The sequence below is a fragment of the Cupressus sempervirens genome, chromosome 7 (assembly GCF_028749045.1).
Source record: "Cupressus sempervirens isolate cs-2001-9-10 chromosome 7, ASM2874904v1, whole genome shotgun sequence".
Lineage (NCBI taxonomy): Eukaryota > Viridiplantae > Streptophyta > Pinopsida > Cupressales > Cupressaceae > Cupressus > Cupressus sempervirens.
Window position 1 is genome coordinate 551,369,746 of NC_143124.1, and position 18,624 is coordinate 551,388,369.

Here is an 18,624-nt window from a genome sequence, read left to right on the forward strand (position 1 = left end):
ATCATCTCACAATGTATACAAAACTTCACACGTGTGATACCAGGGCTTGCGTACTTTCTAACATTACTAACAAACTATTTGTTGGTCTAATTTTCACTTCAAGTTTATCTTAATGCATCTTTGAATGAATGTTCCAAGTTCCCTTTGTGAAAATTAGGGTTTTGTGTTTTTAATTTTGTTAACCCTAGAATAACCCTAATTTTTGTTTCACTAAGTATTTCCCTAGAAATCTTTTGGATTATGTTTAACATAGCATGCCTTTTCAAAATAAAAATGTACAAGAAAAAATATTCAAATACCCCTTTTTATTCCTGGGTACCTATTAAAATGTTTTTTTATATTGTTTAACATCATCCTGAGTTCCCAAGATGATTTTTAACCCAAGCTTTTACTTTAATATTATGTGAGTGTATGTCTTTATTTGAAAAATTGATTAAATAATGATAGTCCTTGATCTTCCTTAAGATCAAGGGTTGTCACTTTGTTGCCAAAGGAAATTACATGCTATTCATTCAATGTGACATAGTGACCAAGTAGTACTTATCCACGAGACCCAATCATGTAGGAATGAGGTTATAAGACAAAAGACCTGCACCGTCAGATCTTCTCACAATCAATAGTGGTCACTTTTTTGCCAATGGAAGCTACAAGATTTTTACCATTGGTGACATAGAAACAACCCACCACATGGATATGTGGTGGGACCAACACTTCAACAATGTTTCATGAAAGTATAGGTCATCAATTGGTTGTCAAGTTGTTAGGATGTCAGACTGTTAGTTACCACAAGGGATTCACTCTGAAGGAAATGCAACATTGGTCTGCACTATTAGACCTTCTCAAGATCGACGATGATTGCTTTCTCACTAATAGGAGTTGCCAAAAATTTTTCCTTGGTGACATAGTTACTTAAAGGAAATACTACTAGCCCACTTTGTTTACAATGCAATTATTATGAGCTCTACCTCTCGATGCAATGTTGATCAACAATGGTTGCTATATCACCAATAAGAGTTGCTTGACTTTTACCCTTGGCAACATAGCGAGAACCTGACATGTGTACAGAGTTGTAAGTGGGACCAATATAAGTTTCTAACAATGAAAGAAAAGGCTCACATGGAAGAAATCAATTGGTTTGACTACCAACTAGGAAGATCGAAGTTGAGTCATAAAATGTTTTATTCCTAAATAGTTAGATTTTTCAAAAATCAACAACCTATTTTCAAATTTGAAGGGTCACTATATTTTTGTATGATCCATTAATGAGAATTAAAGCTCCTCATGCTAGATAAAACAAGGAATATAGTGCAAAAAGTCAAGGAATTTCTTCACGCAAAAGTATCTTTAGTTTTTTGGAGCCTAAATTTATTGAAGAGCTTGTTTTCTCACCTAGTTGAATCATGAAAAACTTTCTATATCAGCAATTCCTTGCAACATTTAGAGCAAGAAATAGCGAGCCAAGTAAGTATCTTAGTTTGTATTTAATTCAAAGAATTTTGATCTCTCTGCATTATTATTCAATATGCCTCCAAAATAGGGTTTCTCTGGGAAAGTAGAATATGCTAGAAGAAATATCCATGATGGTTTTCTAGAACAATTGAGTGAATCTACAAATTAATCAGCCCAAATAAAGAAAATAGTTCGTGTAAACCCTGGACTCAAAATTGTTGATGGTTTGTTTGATAAGGGGAATTGGAGTAGGGATGCCATAACTTCCAAAATAGGTCTCCAATTGTTTAAGAAATGGTTCTCAGAGAAGATATTGTTTTCCCCAATAAAAATGTATGGAATTTTGACTTAGGTAAGTTAGTAGTTCCTAGGGTTTTCATGGATTTAGACCACCTCATAGCTGTAGCCCAAAATTATGACCCAGTAGCTAGGATGGTGAGGAGGATAGATGGGGAATGTTTAATGAAAATTATTGCAAAAGAAATTCAAGAGGTTTTTGGAATGTAGCCAACCGCAGACTATCATGAGGTCATTGATTTTAAAGGATTAGAGAAGGAGTAATTGTCTCGTAAAGATCAAGTCAGACAAGGTGCATTGAGAGGACACTTGGCTACAATTAATTATTTGACTTGTGTTACAACATCAACTAAAGAGCCTTTCAACAAACATTTTTTCAATAGTAGGGCCATAGATATCTACATGACTTTGTGTAGGGTTTTTGGTGAAGATAAACAAGATTTTATGCCAATAAAGTTCATGTATATGATGACACAGATTTCTTCCTTTGGTGTGGATATTATTTTTGATTTTGCATCCTATACAGTAGAAGAAATTCACATAGGTCTAATTGGAATTGTAAATGGTAAAATTTAGAAAATATTTGGTCACAATTATTTATTGATGCATATATTTTTATATATGGGAGTTACTTTATTTGAAAAAGAAATGGTGTTGAATAGAGAATATGAGCGAGAAGCTCTACCAGTTCAATTGTGGATTGCAAATATGACCTAGGATGTAGAGGAGGCTAGTTTTGTGAGATTTGATAGATACTTCACATCTAGGTTGAGGAGCCTATTGTTAAAGGATAATCCTCAAATACCTAAAGAATTGCTAAACTTCATCATGCCTACAGATAGCCCTACTAATTTAAAGGTTTCCCATAATTGAGAAGATACCATACCATACCCTGTGTCAATAGTATTCATAGTTTCTAGATTCCAAGGATCTCCACATGTACTCCCCTACCAAGTACCTCTTAAGGTGGGAATAGCTAAAATGTTGTGGAAGATAGGTGGATTGGAGGAAGCACAACTAACTAGTCGATCTAGGGCTTCTATTTTCCCATCTTGTACAGTGGCCCATTAGTTCATAATCACAAAAGGTGGTTGGATATTTTTGTATAAATTCTTAGACCCATACAAAATGGCTATCTCTCATGATCGTCTCAATGATAGTGAAGGATTTTTTGATATATTCAAATAGAGGGATAAGACTGGTGCTAAGAAACATCAACCCTACTTCCATGAAGCTATAATAAGAAATGAATTCTCTCTCTAGGAACAAGAGATCAAGAAGAAGAATTGGAGAGTTTATTCCATGGGTCTAGAATTTATTAATTGTTTTGATAAAGATTATAAGCCTTTAAAAGATGCAAAGACTTAGGTAGATAAGTGGAATAAGTTAATGATTACTTTTCTTGAGATTATGGAGGAAATGAATGGAAAGAAGACATTCTTTATCAATTCTTATCCTAACAAGGCTCAAGAAATAATGAAAAAGTTATCTTTTACCCATATAGTAGGATCAGGGCAATTGGTTATTCAGAGGAGGACTGGCTACAATTTCATCAAGAATAAAGAGCCTAGAGTTGACAAAGGTAAATAAATAATTGGATCAAGTAGTGTCGTTTTGGAAGAGAGGCCTGAAGAGCCAAATCCCAAGAGGAAAAAGATAGAAGAAAATTTTTTTTCCCATACATAAGAATACTCACCCTCCCAATCCCCATTGTATGTAGGAGAGGAACAACTCACTAAGTAGCAAATGGAGCAATTAGGATCCCAAGTGGAAGTTTTTATTACTGCTATAGAATTAGTAGAAGGAAATCCTCAAGAGCCTCATATGCCTAGCCTTGAGCTAACTATTTCTAATTACAAAGGAAAGGAATTAGACCCCATGGTAGAACAAGTTAGTTATGAATTTCTCTCTGATGACAACTTTGTCAGATCAAGAGCTTTCTAGTAGTTTGCATGGAGAATGAACATTGAACAATTTGAGGAAAGGTGAAATAATAGGAAGGAAGAGCATCCTTAAATGGAAGAGGCATCCATAAAAGATCAAGTAAAGGATGAGATGATGCAAGAGTTTAAAAGGTTGACCCCTAAAGAAGGTAGAAAAATGATAAGATCATCTGGGGTTTTGCTCTTGCCCAATTGGGACCTTGCAGGTGCAATGGTTTTTAGATTTGTTACCAAGAATTTAAGTATAGATGAAAAGGTGAAAAATGAGTTAAGAGGTGATAAATTCAATGAGAATCATGCTACATTAGTGATTTGGTCTATGAGAAGAGGATCTAGAGTCATTTCCTCTTAGCCTGATGACACTAATTTGATTGGAAAATTAATTATAAAATGGGTAGAGGATACTCCAAATGAGGAAGCCACAAAGCTAAATGTTGGAACAACCAACCTCACCCTAGCCACAAGCTTAAGGGAGAAAAAAGAGAGATTAGAATTACAAGAAAAATATGAACAAGTCTTGGCAACTTATAATAAAGAAGTACAAAAAAGAATAGAGCTTGAGAATAAGGTGATGGGGCACAAAGGATAGTCGAGTAGGCTTATAATTACTTATCCTCCTCCACCAGTTGAACATTTCAAATAAAATCCTCTAATTGAAATGCTAGACACACCCTAGAGACCTCACTATTATACTATAGAGGATTTTTAAGAAGAAAAGAGAAAACTTTGGGCATTACATGTAGAATTAGTTATCTAGTATGAGGACAAGTTGAGGAAAGCAATAATGTATTTGGTAGATAAAATTGGTTAGCCTACATTCTATGAACAATTGGAAAAACTAATGAACATGTGGAATGAGTTGAAAATAAATGAGGATGATCTAAAGCCAATTGTCAAAAAATGGAACAACGGGGAACAAGATGTCACCCATTTATGTTTTTCACTTATTAGTTTATGTTGTGAACACATAGATAGGACTTTTGACTTGACAAATGATCTCTCTGAGTTTGATAATAAGAGAATCACATTACAAAGGAGAATCATAAATTATCTTGCAAATTATAAGAGTAAAAACTTTGAACTCTTCCCCCATGCCCTGGATAAAAAAGATAAATAGGAATGGGCAAAGGAATTGGATGATCTATTATGTCTAAGGATGAATAGGGTCATAAATGAAAAGGGACATGCATGGTGGACCAATACAACTAAAGAAGTTGTTAAAGTTCAAATATTTTATGGTTTTTAAAGAGAATATTTTATTGAAATAGAAAAACTAGGAGAATATGTATTGAAAAAATAGCTTGAGATTCTAAGTTTTAATTAGCCAGATGACACATTTCTTGACAATTGGATGGTAGATTTTGTGCATGCAAAATAGTTAGAACTTGGTGAAACATATGAGGATGATATGGAACAAGATGAGTTGCAATCAACTAATGCATCGATAAAAGCATTAGAAAAAAAAGGTAAACAACCAATTGTAGTCACAAGCATAGAGGCCTAAACTAATGATTTGGAAATAGGACAATCAAGTGTGACTATCAGTTTGTTAGTACAAGATGCCATGGATGGAGAACCCTGAGTTCAGCTCAGTTTTCAAGTATCAAAATAGGGTCCATCACAAGCAAGTCAAATGGCCACATTCTCCATAGGAATTATTATTGTGACAAAGCCAATCACAAAATCCTCAACAAAGAATGCAACAAAAGTGGCCCCATAATAGAATATTCATGATGTAGATCATTCATTTGCACCAATTTTTGTCTTTTATTATAATAACTTTTGTAAATATCATTTTGTCTTAAGGACAACTCTCAGTTTTCTCTAGGCCTGTAGCTTGTTGCATCTCACATTATATAATTGAGATTTCAAGGCTAGAGAGGGGGTCCGAACTATTGTACAACTTTTAGTTTTGCTAGTTTTATTCTTTCTAGTTTCCTTGATGCAAATTCTATGTTGTATTTTCTTTGCAAATATGAGTATACACTAACATTCAAAGATTGTCGTGTCTTGTCTTGAGTTGTTTTGAGTATAATCCCAATGTTATATAAATTTCAAAGAGAATTAATACAAAGATTAATCACCACCATTTCTATTTTCTTTGAATCTTCTCTCCACTGTTATTGACTGGTTATCTTGAGATTGTATGAGCAAAGCTTATTCAATTTAATGCAACTAGGATAGGTTGTATATCAATTCATTATTTTTGTTAATTCAATGAATTAAGTAAATGCTTTAGTGATATGATAAGATCTCCAGGTAGTAAGAGGGATTTGTATAATAATTAATCTTAGGGAAAATTGCTGATTATATCGATTGTGATGTAATCAATTAGGTCACAATAGTTGGGTAAACTCCAAATCCAAATGGATGAGGCATTGATCAATTATTAAAGTTTTCATATGAAGAGATCATAGATAGGCATCAAGAAAAATCTTAAAATAAAAATCAATTTTACTTTAAATGTATGAAGAGTATCATAGCGAGTCAATACTTGTTTGCAAATAATCTATGTGTTTTAGTTAGTTGTTGTTACCCAGAATCACTTGTAAATCTGAGAAGAATTATGACTAAAATTTTTTTGTGAGGGATGAGTATTGTAATAGGATATCATTGAATGAATTAAGTGTGAAGATAGTATCAAGTTTTGAAACTTTTATCCCTTAGGTGCACCCACCTTGGTTTTGCAGAGCCTAAAGAGTAGAAATTTTTTATGATTTTGTTGATGTTAGGTCCAGATCTAAAGACCTCTTAGTTGAGTATAGGAAATAGCTAATCCTTAGAGTAAATTTCTCTTCACTATCTTGGTATCAAGTATTTCGATACTTGGTAGTTTAAAATGCTAACAAAATGGCAACTCTACTAGGGAGTTGTTCAACACATGCTTATGTGTGAAATGTATTGTAGTCTTTGGTCCTATCTATATACATGTTTGTTAGTTTCTTTTAGTAATTGCTTGAGGTTATATTGGACTTTTCTAGTGACCAACCATGAGATTTTTTTTAAAAAGGAGAAAGTCCCCAGTACCATAGGTGTAGACTAATGTATATTGTCCTTATAAAAGTGTCTTATCTATTAAGCAAGAGTTGCAGTCCTATGTTCTTTATGATTGATTTCCTTTTGTGTCAATATTATTCATATTTATCATGATATTTTCTTTGAGTCATAGGCTATTTCATGTTATATTTTCCCTAGAATAGGGCGGTGACTCGATCAAGGTTTTGAAACTAGTGCTTACTAACAAGTAATTTCCACAAATGGAAGATAAAAGAAAAAGTACATGAGGTTATACAAGAGCCAATCCAAAAATATTATTGTATACTAATTTACCTCAAGGTGGTAGGAAGAATCAAAACAAGAAGAAAGAAGATTTAAATCCTATCTAGAAACTAAGGTGTGGTGTATCATTAAACTCTCAATACTAGCTTGTGGTAGGGAGAGAATCCTCTTCACTAAGCTCTAAATTAGAATCCATAGAGCTCTTAGGAGGGATGTTTAGTACCCCATTGCAAGAAGAGTGAGCTTATCAGGATAAGAATATGTCTTCAATGGGAGATGGATTGTATAGACCAAATGTGATAGATGAAATGAATCATAGGTTGGCATATAAGAATTTTATGGAAGACCCTTTTAATCCTAGAATTGTTCCATACATAGAAACAAAACTTATAGATCTTGATGATCCTATTGATTTAGAAGAAAATTCTATAGATCCAAAAGAAGTATACTCAAAAATAGGAGTCCTAAATAATTAGTTGCTGAAGAAGCCAAACATGCTCATTTGGAGAAGGAAAGAGAACAAGCCACAATGAGTGCTCTCATTGATAGAGATAATTTTCTTAGAAGGATGGCTTCCCTAAAAGAACAAAACAAAAAATTGGAAGAAAGGACTTCAGTTCTTCATGTTGATATTTTTGAGGATATAGATAGTTTGAGATCCAAGGTTTTAGAACAAGAAAAACTCATAAGCCAAAGGAAAGAACCTGTTATATCTCAAGTTCAACCCTATAAGCCTATTCAAATAGACCATGTAGAGCCTACTATCAAACCAATAGATAAAGGGAAAGGTAAGGTTGTAGGAATCTAGATAAATTAACCTTAGGTTGTGCCAAATAAGTCTACATATCCTCCCATGTCTAAGTCATATTTGGATCTAGAAAAGGCTAAAAAGGAGAAGGAGGATCTAGCAAAAGAGCTTGAGAAAGTTGAAAATGAAGCCCAGGCAGTAGAAACTAGGAGGAAGATTCAATTTATCAAATCCAACTCTTCCTTAGCCTCATGGCCTAATTTATCCACCCAAGCCACAACCGTTGTCCCCACTTGTGGACCAGTAGTCTCTAATCAAAATGTGTCTCAATCTGTCCCTTCTTCATCATCTACTAGTAGTACATAGATCCATATTGTTCAAACACAACACTCTCAAAGTATTATCCATAACCAAGCCAATGCAGCAAGCACATCAAAATTTGTTGTTTTTTAGATGAAATCTATATACATGGAGAAGTATAGACAAATGTCATTCTTAGGTATTCTTGGTTTTCCAAATCCAATATCATTTGAATTAAGAGACAAAGTTGTGAAGCCTTCAGGAAATAATGTTGTCATAGGTGAAGAGCATTTAAGAATTCTTATACACATGCTAAATGATTTTATATTAGAACATAAGGATGTAGTGATGAAGTTATTTATGCATTAATTAACTAAAGATGCAAGGGACTAGTTTAGAAGACTACTGAATGATAGCATTAGTTCATGAAGTGATTTGGAAAATTTACTCAAATAACAATATGGAGATAACACTAATGTTGGCTTCATGTTGAATAATTTAAAAAATATCAAAAATAACCCTAATGAATCTACTTTTTATTTCAATGTAAGGTTTTCGAAGGGGACGTGTAAGTTATTCCAAGTGATGAGATTAAATGAACATGTCTGTCTCACTGCATACTTCAATGCCTTTGATAGTAAAATGGCTTATCTTTTGAGAGATAAAGATCCCAAAACTTTAAGGGATGCTTACAAGATAGCTGTGAATATTGAAAACAATAGGAAAACATCTGGTAAGATATGAAGGAGAGATGACCCAAAATTGTTCAACCCTAAGAACAATAAGAAGGAAAATGATAAATCTCTTATAGGAAAGAAGCTTGAGGAAGCCACAATGGATCAAGTGTTGGATTTATTGAAAAAGATGAACCCAGTAGTTTTTAATGTGCACAAATCTAATACTGGTGGAAAAGCCCCAATGAACAACAATCATTTTAATAGGTAGCCAAGAATGCAAAACTACTCGTACCCCTAATCCTATGCAAAAAATTTCAATCAACATGAATGATGATGTGTTATGGTGCATCATACACCAATCACCTCACTCCTTAGACTATTGTGTAGTAGCCTAATCATTTGCTGCAAATCAAAATGTGCAAAATAAGGAAGAAGAAGAAGGAAGGAATCATGATGATGTAAGCTACAATATGATTAATATATGTGATGAATTTGAAGATTATGATCTAGAAGAGCATGAAAATGATATTACTGATCACAGAACTATTTACCAATTACACCATCAGTAAGTATTTTTAGATAGTGAAGACTATGATGAGGATAAGGTATGTGTTACATCCTTAGATGTTGGTCATATAAATATAAGAAAACCTTCTAATGAGGAGATTGACAAAATTATAGCAGAATTGGTCTCTCAAGTTCATAGTAATTACAATTTGAGAAGCCTGGGATGATTAACAATGAAACTGGTAAACCTTTTGGTATCTTCATTAAAGATATTACTCATAAGATGAAGGATGATAGTAAGAAAGATGATTCAGTAATAGCAAAGATCAAAGACAGTAAGACCAAGAAGTGGGAGCCCAAAAAGAAGGTCAAATTTTAGACAAATGAGCTAGTTAAGGCAAGTGTGCAAGAGAAGGAATTAGGATCTAATGTTGCTAAGAAAATAGTGGTGTTTGCTGTTCAAAAGACCTTAGCTCTAGGTATTATTATAAAACCTATTGTATGTAACCCAATTGACATGATATCTATGTTGTCTCAAATAGCTATTAAAGTGCCTTTATCTAAATTATTTAGAATAGATGAACACAAGAGTAAAAATTTATCATGGTTGGGTGGGATAGGTGATAGTAGTAATACTATTGAACAAAAAAATATCCAACAAACCCTAGTGGTAGTTTAAGATAGTGAGATTATGTCACAAATCCCTCAAATGTTGTTAGATGATTCATCTGTAGCTTACTTGTAGGATATTGACCCATTTTTTCTTAGTTTGGTTATAAAAGGAAGGACTCTAAAGAATTGAATGATAGACTCAAGAGCTTCTAATACTATTGTGCTTTTCAAAGTCATGGAAGCCTTAGTTTACAAGTAGACACCAAACAAGGTAGATGTAGAGTTACGAATGCTAGGGAGGTGCTTGTTGTAGGTACTATTAATGAATTACCTTTCAAATTAGTTGCATACCTTGATGTAGAACTAACAATATCAGTCCTTGTAGTTGATATTTGTCCACATTATGGAATGTTGCTATCCAAAAAAAGGAGCAATAGCATATGAGATAGCCTACAATGTGAATTATCCTATGCCACTTTTCATGTAGGTGACAAGGTTGTTAAGGTAGAGAAGGAGCCAAGGGTTAACCATATTTTTGGGGATGATGTTGATAAGGATTCCACTTATTTTCTAGATACTGATGTAAATGCATTCAGGGTAGAGCTAATTATCCAAGAAGTTAACAAACTCCTAGTTGTGATTGTAAATGAGGTGGAATGGTGCATAAATTCATAAATTTTGTGAACCATGTATTTTGATGGGGCAAGTTCTAAAGAAGGTTCAAGAGTAGGAGTAGTTTTTGTGTCTCCTAAAAATAACACTTTTAGATATTCATTCACCTTGAACTTTTTATGTACTAATAACATAGCAGAATATGAAGCACTCTTACTAGGATTAAGAGTTGAAACCTATTATGGAATTAAAAAGTTACAATGGAATAAAAAAATTATATGTTATTGGTGAGTCTAAATTAGTAGTTTCCCAAGTAAGAGAAACTTATGCATCAAAAAATAAGGGATTGAAGTAGTACATAAATGTTGTATGGGACCAAATTGAATTATTTGATGCATTTGGTATCTCTTGGATGGAAAGGAGTTATAACAAGATGGCTGATCTATTGGCAAATGTAGCTATTAAGCCTAAATATGTATCATTTGTTAGGATTTCACAAATTGAAGTACAAAACCAGTCCTCAATCCTTGATAATATAGAACATTGGAAAGTTTTAAAGGATGATAGAGATATTCTAAATTTTTTGTCAAGTGAAGACAATTGTAATGGCCAAGAACTAGATTGCAGTGCTCTAATTGAAACAACATATGGCAACGAGACAATCTTTGGCCAAGAAATTTTGTAGCTAAAAACTAAAAAAGTGCCCAAAGGATTGGTAATTTTGGAAAGAATATTTGATAACCAAGATAGAGTGAAGTCTAGAGTTAGAGATCACAAACCACAAGAACTTGAAGAAATAAACCTTGGTATCTTTGAAGCCCCAAAAAAGGTTTATATTGGTCAAAACCTATCTATTGAAATTAGAAAGCCTCTTATTTATTTTCTAAGAAAGTATAGACATGTTTTTGAATGGTCATATGATGACCTCAAAGCCTATAGAGAAGATATGTTTGAACATGTCATATCACTTAAGCAAAATGTCAAACCTTTCAGACAAAAGAAAAGACTAGTAAACCCTACCTTAGCTCCCAAAATGTAAGAAGAATTAATAAAGCTAAGGGATAGAGGGATAATTAAGCCAATTAGAAACTCTACTTGGGTATCAAAATTAGTGCCTATCAGAAAGAAGAATGGAGATATAAGGCTTTGTGTGGATTTTAGGAACTTAAATATTGCCTCCTTGAAAGACAACTATGGTTTGCCTAATATGGAAGCCATGTTGCAACGAGTGACTGGTTTAGACCTAATGTCTATGATGGATGAATTCTTAAGTTACAACCAGGTTCTTATAAATTAAATGGAATAGTTTAAGATAGCCTTTACTACTTTGTGGGGCACATATATCTATGTAAGAATGCCATTTGGGTTAATTAATGCAGGAGCAACTTTTTAGAGGGCTATGGATGTAGCCTTTCATGAATATATTGATAAGTTTATGGTGGTGTATCAAGATAATCTTACAACATATTCAAAAAAGGCTAAAGACCACTATAAACATTTAGAGAAAATGTTCATTAAAGCCTTAGAATATGGAGTATCCTTAAACCTAGAGAAAGGTACATTTGGAGTAAAAGAAGGTAGATTGTTAGGTCATATAGTGTCAAAGGATGGTGTGAAGATTGACCCTAAAAGAGTAGCTACCACTGATAAAGTTCCCAAGCCAAATAATGTAAAGGAATACAATCATTTTTTGGGCAAGTAAACTTTTTAAGAAGATTTGTTACTAATTTTGCTAAGATTAGTAGAACAATATTTAAAATGCTAAAAAAGGGAGCTATTAATAATTTGGATAGTGAACCTTCAAAAGATTTTCAAGACATCAAGACTGCTATAAAAAATGCCCCAATCCTCAGGACTCCTGATTATATAAAACCAATGCATATTTTTTTCCTGTGCATCCTTTTGTACTATGGTAGAAATTTTATTGCAAAAAAATGAGAAAGGGTATGAGCAGCATATTGCATTTTTTAGTAAGTCCCTTCAACCTTCTAAATTGAAGTATGAGATAAATGAAAAATAAAATTATGCCTTAGTAAAGGTTGTCAAAGCTTTTAGGTGTTATCTTTTAGGTGCCATTGTTATAAAATTTGTACCAAGTGTAGCTATAAAGGATATTTTTCTTAGCAGGAAGTGTCTATTAGGAGGTGTAGATGGATCAATAGAATTAAAGAGTTTAACATTGGCATCCAAATTACTAAGTTTGTAAAAGGTCAAGGATTAGCAAAACTCATGGCTTAATCAAACCTAGATGCCAATCAAATAAATGTAGTAGTAGATGATTTAAGGTCAGGATTATGTGATATGGATCATTATGAATGGTACACCAATGTAATATACTATTTGCAACACATGGAAGCTCCATCCCATCTGATAGATAATGAAAAGAGAACCAAAAAGTTGCATTCAATTAGATATATTATTGTTAGAAATAATCTATGGTGGAGGAACTTTGAAGGAGTATTACCAAAGTGCATTGATCAAGAAAAATCAAAGGAGATATTAAATGAAATGCATTTAGGAATATCTAGGACACTACATGGATTAAACCACTACTCATAAGGTAATGAGAGCTAGATTTTGATGGCCTGCTCTTTTTAAATATGCACAATTACTTGTTAGGAAATGTGATGCATGTCAGAGATTTGTAGGTAAGCTAAAAAAATTGGAAATAGTCCTCTTAAAATAGCTGAAGTTCAGGCAAGTTTCTAGCAATGGAGCATGAATTTCATAGGTGAAATTTCCCCTAAGTCAAGTATTGGTTGCTCATGGATCTGTTGAGATTGAAGAAGACTATTGTTTGTGGAAGATTTTTAAGAATGGAGTATAATAAATATGTTTCAATCATTGTTTTGTCACTAATGTCAAACCTTCTATTTGTTGGTAAGATAACTACTTATATGATTCAAGTACTATCACTTGATTAATGAAGAGGATTTGATCAAAAGATGTAACAATAGCACCTAGAGGAAAGGTTGATTTATGATTATGTAAAGAAGTACAAGAATTAGGTAAGATAGTGATAACATGATGTATTGGTAATCTAATTAATGTTACAAAGGTCGGTTACACTAAAAAAGTTTAGAAGAACAAGTTACACAAAGTTTGTCTACCAAGATTGACTAAGTGGATAGTAGGTTCCAAGAAAAGTTAGTGCAAGCTAAGAAAAAAATTGGTTAGAGGTGAGTAAATGCTTATTCTTGTTAGGAATAAGGTGTCTCAACCTTGGATAATTCCTATTCTTTTTTTTATTTGTAAATGTATTTTTTGCTAATAATGTAACTAAGTGTGAGTGTACATGTCTAGTTGGCATGTTGATGTGTCACTACACTTGCATGTATCGGCATATTGAATTGTGTGTAACAAAATCATGATTGAAATGGTTATGATAGATTCCTATGACACGTAAGAACTATCTTTGGAATATTGAATTGTGTGTAAGGAGATCATGACTAAAATGGTTATGATGAATTCCTATGATGTGTAAGAGCTATATTTGGGAGAGTGTGAGTAGTGTATTATTGGTTGCTACTAGATAAGTCTTTTGTGTCCTAAAAGAGCTTGCACTATAAGTGTGTTGTAACCTTTGAGTTGAAGATAATACATTGCGAAGATTTTGGAGAGGTGGGGTTTTTTTACCAAAAGGTTTTTCCTCACCAACATATTTTTGTGTTTATGTGTTATTATTTCTCTATCTATTTTCTATATTCATGGTTGATTGCAATATAGTTGTTTTACCAAAAGTGAATATGAAATTGTAAGGATTTAAAAAGAATTTGCACAATACTTTCCTTAAGAGATTAGTGCAGGAAGCTATTTCTACACCTGAGTTTCCTTTCAAGTGGTATTAGAGCTTGATCAACTTTTGATCCTAGTTGTTGGCTATCTCAAGTTTGAGTGGGAGTTTTGTGCAAAGAATTCTGAATCTTATTTTCATATTGAGATGGCTAGTTCATCATACAAAAAAATGAAGGTGGAGAAATTTAATGGCAGTAATTTTGAGTTGTGGAAACTCAAGATGGAAGACTTTCTTAAATATCGTGATCTCTAGGAGGTGACTTCACTTGATGTGAGACCCACAACAATATCTCAAGTAGATTAGGATCTCAAGGATCAAAAAACTAAGGGTCTCGTTAGAGTTTGTCTAGATGATTCAGTTCTCTTGAATGTTCTTGATGAGAAAACCAAAAATAGTTTGTGGACATGGCTTGGGTTTGTGTATCAAGCCAAATCTCTAGTGAACAAGTTGTTCCTAAGGAAGAAGTTGTATTCTCTAAAAATGGAGGAAGGAGGATCTATTATAGATCATCTAAATGCTTCTAATTTACTAATTCATAGTTGACATCATCTGGTGTCAAGATAGAGAAGGAGGATTGATGTATGACCCTGTTATGTTCCTTGTTGGATTCATGGGACCATCTTGTGATGGCTCTTGGAAGTACTATAGTCACTTTCAGAATGGATGATGTGGTGTCTTCACTATTATCTGAGGAGATGAGGAGAAAGTCATCAGATTTGGCTAAGGAAGCTCTTGATGTTGGTGGTAGATCCAATGATAGAGGCAAGAAAAATGACAATAAGTCTACAAAGGGTAGATCCAAATCCCATGGAAAATCAAAGACTCCTGGAAAGTCCAAGGCAAAATGTTGGAACTATGATAAGACTAGGCACTTCTATAAAGATTGTAAAGAGCCAAAGAAGAAGAAGAAGGCCTCAGATTTAGGTTTAGAAAAATCTCAAGAAGATGGAGATGCTTTCATTGCAATCTTGGTAGCACATGCATTTGGTGATGTGTGGTTGATAGACTTGGGTGCTTCTTTCCACATGACCTCTCCTCGAAGATGGTTCTCAAAGTATGAAGTTTTTGATGGTGGAAAGGTGCACTTGGGTGATGATTCTCACCTAAAGATAGTTGGACAAGGATGAGTCACTATTATATTCCCTCATGGACAAGTAAAAGGGATCAACAAGGTAATGCACATCCCTAGTTTGGCATGAAACCTATTATCTATATGTATACTAAATGATGTAGGTATGCAAGTTGTTTTTTCTAAAGATGGATGCAAGATTATGAGAGGAGTTATAGTGCTTGCTAAGGGTACTAGGAGAGGTACTCTATTTTAGCTTGATGCATGCATTTCTCAATGCAATAGTTCTTTTGACTAAAAGAAGAGAGTAGCCATTACTTCATACCCACCATCTGAATGAGCAGTAAAGAAGAGTATGGTTATTGGTTTCAATGGCAGTGCAACATGTGTATCTAAAGGTGCAAACACATTGGAAGGAAAGCTTCCTATAGAAAATATAATGTTGTGGCATATGATATTTGGCCACATTGGTGAGAAGGGTCTCAAAACCCTGAAGAACAAGAACTTCATTGAGGGGTTAAATGATTGTAACCTTGAGTTCAACTTCTATGAATATTGTGTCTATGGTAAAAAAAATTGTGTTCAATTTTACTTTAGTTCTCACAAATCTTCTGATGTTTTGGATCTTATTCATTCTGATGTATTTGGTCCTATAAAGGTTCCTTCAATCTCCAAGTCTATATTTTTTGTATCTTTTATAGATGACTATAGTAGAAGGACATGGATTTATTTCTTGAAAATTAAGACACAAGTCTTTAGTTAGTTCAAGGAATTTAAAGCCCTTGTAGAGAATTAGACAAGTAAGAAGATTTAGTGTGTGAGAACTAACAATGATGGTGAGTTTTTCTCAATAGAGTTCAAATAGTTTTGTAAAGAATGAGGTATCAGAGGCATAAGACAACTCCAGTTGTAGAAAGATTGAACAAGACATTGATGGAGAAGGCTAGGAGTATTCTTAGTGGAGCTAGTCTTGAACAAAAATTTCGAGCTAAAGTTGTGGCTACTACTTTCTATCTGGTTAATAGATCTCCTACATCATCTATTGTTGGTAAGACACCTATGGAGGTTTGGTCTAGTAAGAATCATTCAATTAGACATCTTCATGTTTTTGGTTGTGAAGCTTATGAACATGTTCCAAAGGAGAAAAGATCTAAGTTGGAAAACAAAGCTATCAATTGTATTTTCATCAGATACAGTGTTGGTATGAAAGGATACAAGCTTTGGGACCCTATGACTTGTAAGGTGTTGTATAGTAGAAATGTTATTTTTAGAGAGCTAACATCTTCTCCTATTGTGCTACAACTAGATGAAAAAGAAAAGAAGGAAGATATTGTTTAGTTGCCTCCTATCCATAAGAAGACTGAATAAAAAGACCATGTTGGGTCTAATAATGAGGAGAGCTCTAGTAGCTCTGATAGTTCAAAAGAAGAAGAAGAACAACCTCAATCTCAGCCCTTGAGGAGATCCACAAGAGTAAGAAAGTAGGTAGAAAGGTTTGGCTATTCTATGTTATATTCTAGTTGTGCCTTTTCTTTGATTACTAACATTGATGAGCCTAGATCTGTGAAAGAGGCTTTGGATATGGAAGATGCAAGTTTTTAGACTGAGGCCATGGATGATGAGATGGCTTCATTAGATAAAAAAAACTTGGGACCTTGTACCTTTTGCTAAAGGATGGAAACCTTTTGGTAGCAAATGGGTGTTCAAGAAGAAATTTTGTGCAAATGGTAGTGTTGAAAGGTACAAAGCTAGATTGGTTGCAAAGGGGTATTCATAGATAGAGGGAATAGACTATGGTGAAATATTCTCTCCTATTGAAAATTTGACATCCATTAAATTTCTATTATCTCTTGCTACAACATATGATTTAGAGATAGAACAGATGGATGTGAAGACAACTTTCCTTCATGGTGATTTGTAGGAAGAGATTTATATGTCATAACCTGAGCACTACATTGTTAAAGGTAAAGAATCTTAGGTTTATAGATTAAAGAAGTCTTTGTATGGTTTGAAACAATCTCCTAGGATGTGGTACCTTAAGTTTAGATGCCTTTGTGTTGTCAATTGGATTTGTAAGATTGAAATTAGATCATTGTGTTTACTTCAGAGTTGAAAATGATCGCTTTCTTATTGTTCCATTATATGTTGATGATATGTTGCTATTTGGGAAGGGTAAGGGTATGATTTCTAATTTTAAATCTCAATTGTCAGCACAATTTGAGATGAAATATCTTGGGGAAGCAAGGTACATATTTGGTATGGAAATTAGTAGAGATAGGTCTAACAGAAAACTTTGGTTGAGTAAGAATAAGTATGTGAGGTTTGTGTTGGAAAGGTTTAGCATGGCAGATTATAGACCATTGTGTGTTCCTATTTCTATGGGAACAAATTTATCTATAGATGATTGTCCAAAATCTCCTAGTGAGGTGGAGGACATGATTAGAGTACCTTATGCTAGTGTAGTTGGAAGTCTTATGTATGTTATGGTTTGTACTAGACCAAACATTGCCAAGTCGTAGGAGTTCTAAGCCAGTTTATGGCTAATTCTAGATAGGTACATTTGGGTGCAGTTAAGCAAGTATTAAAATATTTAAGGGGTACATCATATTACTCCATTTATTATCATGGTAACTCTTCTAGAGCTCTGCATTTAGTTTATATTAATGGATTTGTGGATTTAGATTGGACAGGTGATATTGATAGCAGGAGATCCACCAATGCTTATGTGTTTACTATGTTTGGTGGTTCCATTATTTGGATGAATAAGTGACAACCTATGGTTGATTTCTCCACTATAGAAGCTAAGTACATGGCTACTACTCATGCTTGTAAGGAATCCATTTGGCTTAGGAGATTGTGTTTTGATATTGGTGTTGATGCAAGACAAATTAGTATTTGTTGTGACAGTCAGAGTGCTATTCATCTTGTAGAGAATTCAACTTTCCATGCTAGAACAAAGCACATTGATGTGTAGTTTCACTTTGTGAGAGATATGGTGGAAGATGGAAAGGTAAATTTGTAGAAGGTGGATACTATAAAGAATGTTGTAGATGCATTAATGAAATTGTGGGCACAGAGAAGTTCAGATGGTGTTCAGGGTCTATGGGCCTTTTGGCCTATAGTGGTTAGTTCTTGTTATGTTCTTGTTTCTCTTACAAGGCATTTGACAAGTGGGAGAATGTTAGGAATAAGGTGTATCCACCTTAGATCATTCTTATTCTTGTTATTTGTTTTGTAAATGTATTTTTTTCAAATAATGTAACTAAGTGTGAGTGTACATGTCTAGTTGGCATGTTGATGTGCCACTCCACTAGCATGTGTCAGCATCTTAAATT